General features: G+C 46.3%; 1 pseudogene; it reads left to right on the top strand.

Annotated features, from left to right (window-relative positions):
* The first annotated feature begins 6,947 nt into the window (after positions 1–6,947).
* On the top strand, positions 6,948–7,065 carry LOC126189055 (5S ribosomal RNA; annotated as a pseudogene).
* Positions 7,066–14,298: the final 7,233 nt, after the last annotated feature.

The following is a 14,298-nucleotide window of genomic DNA, read 5'->3' as shown; positions in this document are numbered from 1 at the left end:
GGCGTAGAATATGTCGGCGAACTGCTGTCCTTAAAGGTGCCACGGTTCACAACAGCAGCTATGCTGCTATGAAACGAAATGCCACCTCAGACAATCTCTCCTACATATCAGGCCGTATATGCGGTGGCAGTCAGAATGATATACCACCGTTGGTCGTCGGGACCTGGAATCTCATTGACTGGAGTAGATTTACCTCCGCTTATGAGTCCCGCTTCGAAGTGAGCCCGAGAGACGACGTAAACAGAGACGCCGTAGACAGCGGCCAGATACCAACCTGTTACCTATCATACTGCCTGACAACCACGGGTGATTGTCCAAGACATCATTCCGTTCCATTGCAGTACGCCTTTAGTTGTCATCCGTGATATCCTTACAGCACAGAGGTACGTCGATTGTATTCTATGTTCCATTTTGTTGCCCATGGTGGCAACCCACCCTGTACTTACATTTCAGGAAGATAATGCAGACGGGCACAGGGCGAGAGTTTCTACTGCTTGCCTTAGTGCTTCTCAAATCCTGCAATGAGCAGCAAGAGGCCGGCCGGAGTGGTCGTGCGGTTCTAGGCGCTACAGTCTGGAACCGCGAGACAGCTACGGTCGCAGGTTCGAATCCTGCCTCGGGCATGGATGTGTGTGATGTCCTTAGGTTAGGTTCAAGTAGTTCTAAGTTCTAGGGGACTGATGACCTCAGAATTTGCGTCCCATAGTGCTCAGAGCCATTTGAACCATTTTTGAGCAGCAAGGTTGCTGAATCCCTCCCCAGTTGAGAAACTTCGCAGCATTATGGACAGGGGCCTCCAATCAAAATGTTCAAATGTGTGTTAAATATTATGGGACTTAACTGCTAGGGTCATCAGTCCCTAAGCTTACACACTACTTAACCCAAATTATCCTAAGGACAAACACACACATCCATGCCCGAGGGAGGACTCGAACCTACGCCGGGACCAGGCGGCCTCCAAGCATTTCGGGCTTTCGATGGTCAAACATACAGCATCACCATCGACGGTGTGCTACTGGATGGACCTGAAAGGCCAAAAAGGTCTGATGATCGTTAGTTTTCATGCCACATTGCAGAGTAACCATGGGGTCCATGGGATATCACGATGTGGCTGTCTAAAACATCTTCAGACTTGCGCTATATTCCATCTTAGGAAGTAAATTAGTCCATATATTAGGAACAGTGCGAAACAATACTCATTCGATCAGGTGACATTCTTCACAGTCCAGGTTTAATGACTTCGATACCGGCGCGTGGGATTAGCCGAGCGGTCGAAGGCGTTGCAGTCATGATCTGTGCGGTTGGTCCCGACGGAAGTTCGAGTCCTCCCTCGGGCATGGGTGTGTGTGTTCGTCCTTAGGATAATTTAGGTTAAGCAGTGTGTAAGCTTAGGGACTGATGACCTTAAGAGTTACGTCCCATAAGATTTCACACACATTTTAACATTCTGAGCATGACTCCGACGCCACTTTTTCTGCTACAGGCATTAGCATCACTGATTGGTTTTGGAACTCGAGCTCGCTGCGTAGTTCCCTGCTTATAGAGCTACATTCGTGTTGTTATGTTGTTGACAGGCGTCACGAGAGTGACTTTCAGTTTTGTAGTTACTTTTGCATCTCTCGTCCCTTACTTTCGTCACAATCCTTTTCAATGGCAGTCCGTCATGGTCACTAAACACTTCCGTGTGCGTTGTGATTTAGCGAATGAGGTTTTCTGCTTTCTCTGCATGCTGTGTAGATAATCGATACGATACCTCTTGAAACACCAAACACTTCGGTGCCTTGGTTACGGAAGCAACGACCATACGGGCACCAACAACTTGCCCACGTTCGAATACATTTAGCTGCAACGTAATGCCCTGTTCTGAGCACAACTGCCACTTGCAACGTATTGAAGTCATTACGCAGGTGCCGTTCGGCGTCAGATAAAACAGGCAACCTGCAGGCTTGGTGAAAACCGGCATTTTTGTTCAAGCATATATTTCTCGTGATGTTACCATATTTTTTTCCAACCGCTGTGTTTAACGTTTGGGCACATAATGCTGGATAAATCTTCAGAGATTTGAATGACTGTGGTAGATACTTTTCGAATTCAGACATAACCAGCTAGCCGCAATGTTGACATGTACACGCGTAGCGGTCGGTTCGGGATATTGTCTGCCCACTGCAACAGATCTAGCAGTCTCGCTGTCGTGTGTTAAGGAGCTTGAACTGCAGAAGAATTGGTGTTGTTTGCTTTTCTTAGTTCTTAACAACGTAAACAGCAACAACTCCTCTCCACCACAAGCTCATGAGCCGTGCTCTCTCCCAACTATGCGTTTTCGTGAACTTTGCTGTCCATCTGTGTTTGGTTTCCCGACCTTGTCGCAGTTACGTCGTGGTTCTTCTTCCTACTACGTGTGGCAGCAGTGATGTGTATCAATATTTGCACCGTGTACCATCTTTGGTTTGGTGCATGTAGTTTCCGGCAAGGGGATCTGGAGTGTGTCGGTCGGTTGTTGCGGACGACTCAAGTTCTCCGCGCGATGCAGTCGGCTGGGGCCGCTTGCAGTCCGTGCGCAGTGTCGCAGCGTGCGTGGAGCTGCCCGATCGCTACGAGCCTCGTGGTTCGCCGACTCAGGACGTCAAAGTGGAGTAGTTTTTCAACTACCCAAGCCACGTCTATTCATGTTGTGGTGGTTCGTTTCGGTGGTTTGCTGTTGGGGACGTTTTCCGGTGAGCAACACCGAGTGGTTCTACTGCTGAGATTTAGCCGCCATGCGGTGCAATTAACTATTTTTGGTCGACTACGATTTGAGTGCACCAATGGAATTTTCTGTCTTTTGGCCGTTAGTGTTCCCGTTACCTGCCCTGGCGACTAACGTATTTTCAGGCAGCATCCTTTCGTCTGAAAAGGCCACATATTGCCACTTAGGTGACGTCCAGCTGACGTTCAAGTTCCAGCCTCCGACACCGATGAACACCAGTGAGCATGGGTGCAGGAACCAGTTATCTTCTCAGAGGCCAATACGCAGCAACAGTCGCTGAACAGTCGTAGAGGAGACACTGTTGGTAGCTCCGTGGTTCATATGCGCGGTCACTTGTTTAACAGTTGCACGTCTATTCGCGCATACACATGCGTCCCACGCATCCCCCGATCGGACTACGACTGTGGTTGCCCGGGATACTGCCCGCATTGAGGCTGATCCCTCACCTGTGGTAGAGTGGGAGGTCGTCTCAAGGTGTGGCAGGGGGCGAAAGACATTCCGGAGGGCTGAACGGAAGGCCTCTCCAGTTTGTCTGACGAACCGGTTTCGGGCTCTGTCTCAGGCTGATACTGATCTTCAGCCTGACATGGCTGCTTGTCCTGTTCCAGAGGTTGCCCCTCAGTCTGCAAGATCCGGGCAGTCGCAGAGGGTGGGCTTACTGGTAGTTGGGAGCTCCAACGTCAGGCGCGTAATGGGGCCCCTTAGGGATATGGCAGCAAGGGAGGGGAAGAAAACCAAAGTGCACTCCGTGTGCATACCGGGGGGAGTCATTCCAGATGTGGAAAGGGTCCTTCCGGATGCCATGAAGGGTACAGGGTGCACCCATCTGCAGGTGGTCGCTCATGTCGGCACCAATGATGTGTGTCGCTATGGATCGGAGGAAATCCTCTCTGGCTTCCGGCGGCTATCTGATTTGGTGAAGACTGCCAGTCTCGCTAGCGGGATGAAAGCAGAGCTCACCATCTGCAGCATCGTCGACAGGACTGACTGCGGACATTTGGTACAGAGCCGAGTGGAGGGTCTGAATCAGAGGCTGAGACGGTTCTGCGACCATGTGGGCTGCAGATTCCTCGACTTGCGCCATAGGGTGGTGGGGTTTCGGGTTCCGCTGGATAGGTCAGGAGTCCACTACACGCAACAAGCGGCTACACGGGTAGCAGGGGTTGTGTGGCGTGGGCTGGGCGGTTTTTTAGGTTAGATGGCCTCGGACAAGTGCAGAAAGGGCAACAGCCTCAACGGGTGCGGGGCAAAGTCAGGACATGCGGGGACCAAGCAGCAATCGGTATTGTAATTGTAAACTGTCGAAGCTGCGTTGGTAAAGTACCGGAACTTCAAGCGCTGATAGAAAGCACCGAAGCTGAAATCGTTATAGGTACAGAAAGCTGGCTGAAGCCAGAGATAAATTCTGCCGAAATTTTTACAAAGGCACAGACGGTGTTTAGAAAGGATAGATTGCATGCAACCGGTGGTGGAGTGTTCGTCGCTGTTAGTAGTAGTTTATCCTGTAGTGAAGTAGAAGTGGATAGTTCCTGTGAATTATTATGGGTGGAGGTTACACTCAACAACCGAGCTAGGTTAATAATTGGCTCCTTTTACCGACCCCCCGACTCAGCAGCATTAGTGGCAGAACAACTGACAGAAAATTTGGAATACATTTCACATAAATTTTCTCAGCATGTTATGGTCTTAGGTGGAGATTTCAATTTACCAGATATAGACTGGGACACTCAGATGTTTAGGACGGGTGGTAGGGACAGAGCATCGAGTGACATTATACTGAGTGCACTATCCGAAAATTACCTCGAGCAATTAAACAGAGAACCGACTCGTGGAGATAACATCTTGGACCTACTGATAACAAACAGACCCGAACTTTTCGACTCTGTAAGTGCAGAACAGGGAATCAGTGATCATAAGGCCGTTGCAGCATCCCTGAATATGGAAGTTAATAGGAATATAAAAAAAGGGAGGAAGGTTTATCTGTTTAGCAAGAGTAATAGAAGGCAGATTTCAGACTACCTAACAGATCAAAACGAAAATTTCTGTTCCGACACTGACAATGTTGAGTGTTTATGGAAAAAGTTCAAGGCAATCGTAAAATGCGTTTTAGACAGGTACGTGCAGAGCAAAACTGTGAGGGACGGGAAAAACCCACCGTGGTACAACAACAAAGTTAGGAAACTACTGCGAAAGCAAAGAGAGCTTCACTCCAAGTTTAAACGCAGCCAAAACCTCTCAGACAAACAGAAGCTAAACGATGTCAAAGTTAGCGTAAGGAGGGCTATGCGTGAAGCGTTCAGTGAATTCGAAAGTAAAATACTAGGTACCGACTTGACAGAAAATCCTAGGAAGTTCTGGTCTTACGTTAAATCACTAAGTGGCTCGAAACATCATGTCCAGACACTCCGGGATGATGATGGCATTGAAACAGAGGATGACAAGCGTAAAGCTGAAATACTAAACACCTTTTTCCAAAGCTGTTTCACAGAGGAAGACCGCACTGCAGTTCCTTCTCTAAATCCTCGCACCAACGAAAAAATGGCTGACATTGAAATAAGTGTCCAAGGAATAGAAAAGCAACTGGAATCACTCAACAGAGGAAAGTCCACTGGACCTGACGGGATACCAATTCGATTCTACACAGAGTACGCGAAAGAACTTGCCCCCCTTCTAACAGCCGTGTACCGCAAGTCTCTAGAGGAACAGAAGGTTCCAAATGATTGGAAAAGAGCACAGGTAGTCCCAGTCTTCAAGAAGGGTCGTCGAGCAGATGCGCAAAACTATAGACCTATCTCTCTGACGTCGATCTGTTGTAGAATTTTAGAACATGTCTTTTGCTCGAGTATCATGTCGTTTTTGGAAACTCAGAATCTACTATGTAGGAATCAACATGGATTCCGGAAACAGCGATCGTGTGAAACCCAACTCGCTTTATTTGTTCATGAGACCCAGAAAATATTAGATACAGGCTCCCAGGTAGATGCCATTTTCCTTGACTTCCGGAAGGCGTTCGATACAGTTCCGCACCGTCGCCTGATAAACAAAGTAAGAGCCTACGGAATATCAGACCAGCTGTGTGGCTGGATTGAAGAGTTTTTAGCAAACAGAACACAGCATGTTGTTCTCAATGGAGAGACATCTACAGACGTTAAAGTAACCTCTGGCGTGCCACAGGGGAGTGTTATGGGACCATTACTTTTCACAATATATATAAATGACCTAGTAGATAGTGTCGGAAGTTCCATACGGCTTTTCGCGGATGATGCTGTAGTATACAGAGAAGTTGCAGCATTAGAAAATTGTAGCGAAATGCAGGAAGATCTGCAGCGGATAGGCACTTGGTGCAGGGAGTGGCAACTGACCCTTAACATAGAGAAATGTAATGTATTGCGAATACATAGAAAGAAGGATCCTTTATTGTATGATTATATGATAGCGGAACAAACACTGGTAGCAGTTACTTCTGTAAAATATCTGGGAGTATGCGTGCGGAACGATTTGAAGTGGAATGATCATATAAAATTAATTGTTGGTAAGGCGGGTACCAGGTTGAGATTCATTGGGAGAGTCCTTAGAAAATGTAGTCCATCAACAAAGGAGGCGGCTTACAAAACACTCGTTCGACCTATACTTGAGTATTGCTCATCAGTGTGGGATCCGTACCAGATCGGGTTGACGGAGGAGATAGAGAAGATCCAAAGAAGAGCGGCGCGTTTCGTCACAGGGTTATTTGGTAACCGTGATAGCGTTACGGAGATGTTTAACAAACTCAAGTGGCAGACTCTGCAAGAGAGGCGCTCTGCATCGCGGTGTAGCTTGCTCGCCAGGTTTCGAGAGGGTGCGTTTCTGGATGAGGTATCGAATATATTGCTTCCCCCTACTTATACCTCCCGAGGAGATCACGAATGTAAAATTAGAGAGATTAGAGCGCGCACAGAGGCTTTCAGACAGTCGTTCTTCCCGCGAACCATACGCGACTGGAACAGGAAAGGGAGATAATGACAGTGGCACGTAAAGTGCCCTCCGCCACACACCGTTGGGTGGCTTGCGGAGTAGAAATGTAGATGTAGGTCTCCGCAGCCATCGTCTACGGCCCGTGGTCTACCACAGTTGCCTCGGCACCGATTTCGGATAGCGCCATTTTGCCATACACAGAATACTTTAATCACCGTGGCACGTGAACACAGCGGTGGTTCTAAAGGCCAACGGCCTTTCCCCAGTGGTAACACCGGTTCCCCTCAGTTCACCGAAGTTAAGCGCTGTGGGGCTGGGCTAGCACTTCGATGGGTGACCATCCGGTCTTCCGAGCGCTGTTGGCAAGTGGGGTGGACTCAGCCCTTGTGAGGCAAACTGGGGAGCTACTTGACTCTAAAGTAGCGGCTCCGGTCTCGGAAACTGATATACGGTCGGGAGGGCGGTGTGTTGACTACATGCCCCTCCATATCCGCATGCAGTGACGCCTATGAGCTGAGCATGACACGGCGGCCGGTCGCTACCGCTGGGCCTTCATGGCCTGTTCGGGAGGAGTTAAGTTTATTTTCGGTGGTTCTAAAGCCAATGTACATGCCATTCTGGACGTCCGATAAGTCGCTCTGTTTCTACATTATTACAATTATATTGTTTTCCTCATTTCCCCAACACGCTTTGTGTACCCTCCGCTGCTACTGCTACCATCTACCATCTGTGAGAGGTTACTTCACGTGGACATCGAACGTGGTCGGTGGTCACGTGACTGTGACGGGTTGGTTCAAATGGTTCAAATGGCTCTGAGCACTATGCGACTTAACTTCTGAGGTCATCAGTCGCCTAGAACTTAGAACTAATTAAACCTAACTAACCTAAGGACATCACACACATCCATGCCCGAGGCAGGATTCGAACCTGCGACCGTAGCGGTCGCGCGGTTCCAGACTGTAGCGCCTAGAACCGCATGGCCACTCCGGGACTGGTTCCCGATCCGTGTATGATAGGTCTTGTAAAGCCTTCATCTCTGTGCTCTACTCGATTTGAAGAAGCATTACATGTCGTTCTTGGATACGCAGAATTGGCAAAGTATAAAATACTTTATTTCGCCTTATCTCTGCTTCTCTTTTAATTTTTGGTATGTTCAGTGTAAGCTGATTTCGCGAAGCGTTTTGTGATAATGTCAAATGAAAACACAGCGCTAACAATTTAGCCAATCACATTTTCCGAGGTCAACGAAATCATTCTTTCCAAAGAACCAAACAGCTTGCGAGATACAAATTCAAAGTAAATCCTTAAGTAAAATATTATTGTACAGTTTTTACATATTTCGTATTAGTAACCTAATGACAAATATGTCGTTGTGGTCTTCAGTCCTGAGACTGGTTTGATGCAGCTCTCCATGCTGCTCTATCCTGTGAAAGCTGCTTCATCTCCCAGTAACTACTGCAACCTAAATCCTTCTGAATCTACTTAGTGTATTCATCTCTTGGTCTCCCTCTACGATTTTTACCCTCCACGCTGCCCTCCAATACTAAATTGGTGATCCCTTGATGCCTCAGAACATGTCCTACCAACCGATCCCTTCTTCTGGTCAAGTTGTGCCACAAATTTCTCTTCTCCCCAATCCTATTCAATACCTCCTCACTAGTTATGTGATCTATCCATCTAATCTTCAGCATTCTTCTGTAGCACCACATTTCAAAAGCTTCTATTCTCTTCTTGTCCAAACTAGTTATCGTCCATGTTTCACTTCCATACATGGCTACACTCCATACAAATACTTTCAGAAATGACTTCCTGACACTTAAATCTATACTCGATGTTAACAAATTTCTCTTCTTCAGAAACGCTTTCCTTGCCATTGCCAGTCTACATTTTATATCCTCTCTACTTCGACCATCATCAGTTATTTTGCTCCCCAAATAGCAAAACTCCTTTACTACTTTAAGTGTCTCATTTTCTAATCTAATTCCCTCAGCGTCACCCGACATGACAAACATGTAAAAAATAATAGCGAGTATCATAACGGCTACTCTTCTGTAGTACTGCCCTAACACCCCTGGTTACAGCGGCGACTGGGTGTGTAGAGAGAAAATAATTAGGCAGTTAATACTCTGACGTGCTCCGTAATGTGTGTAGCGGAAGCACAACTGGAAAAGAAGTATTCTAGGTCGTGTCACTTTCCGTTACACACTTTTCGTAAGCTGAAAAATTTACATAGACCGCTATTCTTCACTACAGTTAGGAAAAGTGGAAAGTTTAGTAGTGTCTATGGTCGTTTATCTTTCACGCGATTTTTCTGTATGAAGAGTATTTTGTCAATTATTTTAGCTGTGATAAGTGTACGTATACAACAGCGGCTTTCTTCCGCTGCTTATGACTGAGCGTAGCGCTGGACCCCTCTTAGCATTTATTTACGTCAAGAAACAGCTGGACAAGAGTTTGGCTATTTTACAAAGCAAATTAGCATGCAGAGTATCAGAAAATCGGCGCCACGTCTTATCCCTGCTGCAGCAAACTCACAAGTTGCGAGTGTAGTAGAACCGTCTTTGAAGTTGCGTAGGAGATACTCCAAGCGTTTCTTTTATGTTTTGGGGGTGTGAAGGGGGCTGGTGATCGTCAGACTTCTGACTGTTCTGATACGGCGGGTCAGGGCGACCTTTTCTGTGCCAAAGGCCTCATTTCAGCGTAGCACTTGCATCCTACGTGCTCAGTTGTTTGTTGCATGTACATCTACATCTACGTTATTACTCTCCTACTCACAATAAAATGCCTGGCGGAGGGTTCAATGAACCGCCTTAAAGCTGTCTCTCTACCGTTCCACTCTGCAACGGCGCGCGGGAAAAACGAGCACTTCAATTTTTCTATGCGAGTCCTGATTTCTCTTATTTTATCGTGATGATAATTTCTCCTTATGTCGGTGGGTGCCAAAAGAATGTTTTCGCAATCGGAGGAGAAAACTGATGATTGAAATTTCAAGAGAAGATCCCGTCCCGTTTTAATGATTGGTAATCCAATTCACGTATCATGTCTGTGGCACTATCTCCCCTATTTCACGTAGTACAAAACGAGCTGCCCTTCTTTGTACTTTTTCAATGTCAACCGTCAGTCCCAGCTCATGCAGATCCCACACTGCACAGCAGTACTCCAGAATAGGGCGGACACGCGTGGTGTAAGCAGTCTCTTTAGTAAACTTGTTGCATCCTCTGTGCGTTCTGCCAATGAATCGCAGTCTTTGGTTTGCTCCACCCACAGCATTATCTATGCAATGGTTCCAATTTAGGTTACTTATAGTTTTAATCCCTAAGTATTTAGTTTAATTAACAGCCTTCAGATTTGTGTGACGTATCAAAATGTAGCGGATTTCTTTTTGTACTCATGTGAATAACTTCACTTTTTTCTTTATTCAGAGTCAATTGCCAGTTTTCGCATCTACAGATATCTGATCTAAATCATTTTGCAATTCGATTTGATCATCTAAAGCCTTTACAAGACGGTAAATGACAGATTCATCTGCAAAAATAGCATAATAGGACTACTCAGATTGTCTCCTATGTCGCTAATGTAGATCAGGAACAGTAGAGGGCCTATAACACTTTCTTGGGGAACGCCGGATATTACTTCTGTTTCACTCGATGACTTTCCGTCTATTACTATGAACTGTGACCTCTCTGACAGGAAGTCATGAATCTAGTCGCACGACTCAGGCGATATTCCGTAGGCACGCAGTTTGGTTAGAAGATGCTTGTGAGGAACGGTGTCGAAAGCCTTCTCCAAATCTAAATCAATTTGACGCCCCTTGCCGATAGCACTCATTTCTTCATGAGTATAAAGAGCTAGCTGTGTTTAGCAAGAGCGGTATTTTCTGAATCCGTGCTGGCTGTGTGTCAATAAATCGTTTACTTCGAGGTACTTCATAATGTTCGAATACAGTATAGGTTCCAGAACCATACTGCAAATCGACGTTAGTGATAATGGGCCTGTAATTCAGCAGATTACTCCTACTTCCCTTTTTCGGTATAGGTGCGACTTGAGCAATTTTCCAGTCTTTAGGTACGGATTTTCTGGGAGCTTTTCTATCAGCTATTTTATCAGTGTACTCTGAGAGGAGCCTGACTGGTATACAGTCTGAACCCAAGATCTTGGCTTTATGAAGTGAATGAAGTGATTTAAGCTGCCTCTGTCCTCCTTTACAGTTTTTGTCCTCTAACACTCCCATCTGGGCCACGTAAGTTATTCCCTCAAAGTGAAGCACGCAGAAGACATGGTCGGATGTCTTCTTAGACGTACTGACAGTCGGTGAGTATGTATGATTATAAATGCAACTCCCTGTGACTGGTAGAACGTCGAACAGAGTGCACTGGTTTCGGTTGTATTTAGCACTGTTTCCAGGCCTGGCGGAATGTGAACAACGCCAGATCTCGAGTGACCACTGTGAAGGACACGGAGTGGACATGAACTTGTGTGAGACGGCGGTATCAAAACAGAGCTTCAAGGGTGCCTAATTTTGGGTCTCCATTCGACCGGTTGATCAAATCGTGCAATATTCAGATTTGTGGGTCATTCAGATGTGACAGTGGTCCAGTTTTGGACGACATGGGAACATAAGGGCGGGCACACTATTCGTCAATTTTCTGGACGTCCACGTACAACCACCACAGGGGAAGATCGCGTTATTGTGCACCAAGCACATCATAACACCTTCATATCAGCACATGCCATCCGAAAACAAGTAATGGAATTCCGGTAATACTTTGCGTCATTCCGCACCGTTGACCAGCACTAACAGCAGTCGTACTTAGGAATTATCACCCCAAGCGCAGGTAGCCCTTTACATCACGGTAAAAATGGTTGTATTTTGAGTGGTGCCGGGATCGAGAAACATGGACTGCTGATGAATGGCGTCACATGTGTTCATTGAAGAAGCGTAGCTGTGAACTATCCTCGAAGGCCACTGTCGGCGTGTATGGCGGCAACCGGACGAGAGGTGACACTCGTTCAATGTTTTGGAGAGGAACAGCGGTGTTACCCTTGCCGTCATGATGGAGGGAGCCATACATCACGGTAAAAATGGTTGTATTTTGAGTGGTGCCGGGATCGAGAAACATGGACTGCTGATGAATGGCGTCACATGTGTTCATTGAAGAAGCGTAGCTGTGAACTATCCTCGAAGGCCACTGTCGGCGTGTATGGCGGCAACCGGACGAGAGGTGACACTCGTTCAATGTTTTGGAGAGGAACAGCGGTGTTACCCTTGCCGTCATGATGGAGGGAGCCACCGGCTATGGCTTCAGGTCAAGGTCTGCAGTGCTTGAGAGAATTCTGGCGGCAGACCTGTGCGTCATGGATGAGCTGGTGCGCTGCTGGCGCCAGTCTCCATCGATTGTCATCCCGATCGTTGTGATTCGATTTTCGAGGCCTGCTTGTCTTCTTCGCATCTTTGGCGGATGGCTGTTTAACTGCCGTGCGCGCGCTCTGCTGAGGCGTTGCGTTCGGGTATCAGCTGTGTGAGCCACGGTGACGTGTGGCGCTGGCGAGTGGCCGAGTCGGTACGACGGAGGAGCGTGGGCAGCTGCTTTTGAATGCTGATCCGCTGCCGAAGGTGATTGGGATTTCCTTGACATTTGAAGGACAGATTTCATTCGCATCTGTGACATGTCACTCAAAGTGAATGAACTGGAGTCGTCGAATTGTTTCTTGGTGGGTTCTGTTCATGTTACTTGAATACCCGAGTGCACTGAAAACTATCTTGATTGTTTCAGTTACTTGTCGCTGTATTTGGTCTGGCCTCCTGATATGCTGATGGTACTTGGGGGAGTGCTAGCTACGCACAATAAACAGACATGAAGCCGTGCTTAATGCGTAGCTAGAGGTCATGCCAAGTAGTACGTAAGTCCGTGCCTGACGTTCAAGAGCGGACCGAAATAATTTTTCCTATTTTCCTATGTTTTTATTTTATTTGTTGGTTCTAGAGAATTGGCTAATCAAATTATAAGACCCATTACTGGGCAAGTAGTCACGTAGGTTAGTTCTGCTTGGGTTCATTTGTGCCTTGTGTAATTAGATCCGCGGGACTGCTACGGTAGCAGGTTCGAATCCTGCCTCGGGCATGGGTGTGTGTCATGTCCTTAGGTTAGTTAGGTTTAAGTAGTTCTAAGTTCTAGGGGACGTATGACCTAAGATGGTGCTCAGAGCCATTTGTAATTAGAGGATTATTTATAATCAGTTGGGCACGTATGTTTTGTGTGTCTGATGCGCCAGAGTGTTGTCTGCCGCCGATGTGTTTGTGTTTCAGATAATTGACAGTCATCGTCGCGAGCAAACTCCGATCTGGGTTTCACGGTGGAAGAGGGAAATTGAAGGACCTGGATCGGTGTCTTTGATTACGTTGTTAGTGTCCTGCAAGTCCATCTTTCCGGTGGAGCGTTGTGGTTTTCTGGAAGCTTAATTGTAGCTTAAAGTTGAGTATAATTCTACTTTACCTTCTGGTTCGTGAATCTCGTGTATCTGGTACAACCTTTCGGTCTGCTCGCGTCCATCACTAATTTTCAACGTAAAACTGAAACGGCACTATTTTAAGACCTTTTAATATGCTATTATTATATTCTGGCCATGAAATGTGTGCGAACCTCGTACCTGTGAGTAATACTAAAGAGAAGCTTAGTTGAGTGTATTAATCTGATAATACTTTGCTTAAGATTAGTCCATGGAAGATATCTTAATTGTTGGAAGCAGTTTTAGAATTTCATACGAGTTATGCGAAAGCCAGTTTCTATGTAAGTCATGAAGCATTCAGTTACGTCAGTTAAATTTGATTAACAGTGGTTTTATGAACATTATTTTTATTAGTGAAAATTGGTTGAGTAAGTTTTGCGTCTATCCCACTTAAATGCATAATGTTTTCATCTGAGTGCTGCTACTGGTTCTGTAGGCCAGGTGCCTTTTTTCGTTGTTAGTGTTGATTTCATTAATAGCATGTGTTTGTAATAAAGAAGTGTATAGCAACTACAAACTGATTATGTATTTAATTTCGATGTGTCGAAAGGAATAACACATCAATGGACATCTCGCGTTCTCATGTGTTCTCTCAAGCGAACGAATCATACTCCCATTTTCCAGCAGGACAATGCTCGTCCACAGATGACAATTTTCTCTATGAACTGTACATATGTAGAGGTACCACTGTGGCCAACAAGTTCTGAGATCTGTCCTCGTTGTCTCTATGAACTCTGCGTTATGTTGAGATACTTCGATGCGAACACGATCCCCAGATCTGTGCCCGATTGAACATGTGTGGAATCACATTGTACGTCAACTTCGTTCTACTGTCAGCTATCAAGGAGCAGTTACAACATTTGTGGATCAGCTTGCCTCAGAAAAGATAGAACGGCTTTATGACACCCTTATGAACCAGTGAATGCATCCAGGCCAAAGAGAGTTCAACACCATACCGATAAGTGGGTTCATACTGCGAAATTCTTTTTAATTTTGGTTCGATTACGTAAACACTGAAGTAACAGAACATACCCTCTCAACACGTGAAGTGTTGAGCAGTAGGGGCGATAGACCGCACCCCTTCATTACGC

This window comes from Schistocerca cancellata, chromosome 5 (genome assembly GCF_023864275.1).
Source record: "Schistocerca cancellata isolate TAMUIC-IGC-003103 chromosome 5, iqSchCanc2.1, whole genome shotgun sequence".
Classification (NCBI taxonomy): Eukaryota; Metazoa; Arthropoda; class Insecta; order Orthoptera; family Acrididae; genus Schistocerca; species Schistocerca cancellata.
This window is presented reverse-complemented; position numbering and strand designations above follow the sequence as displayed.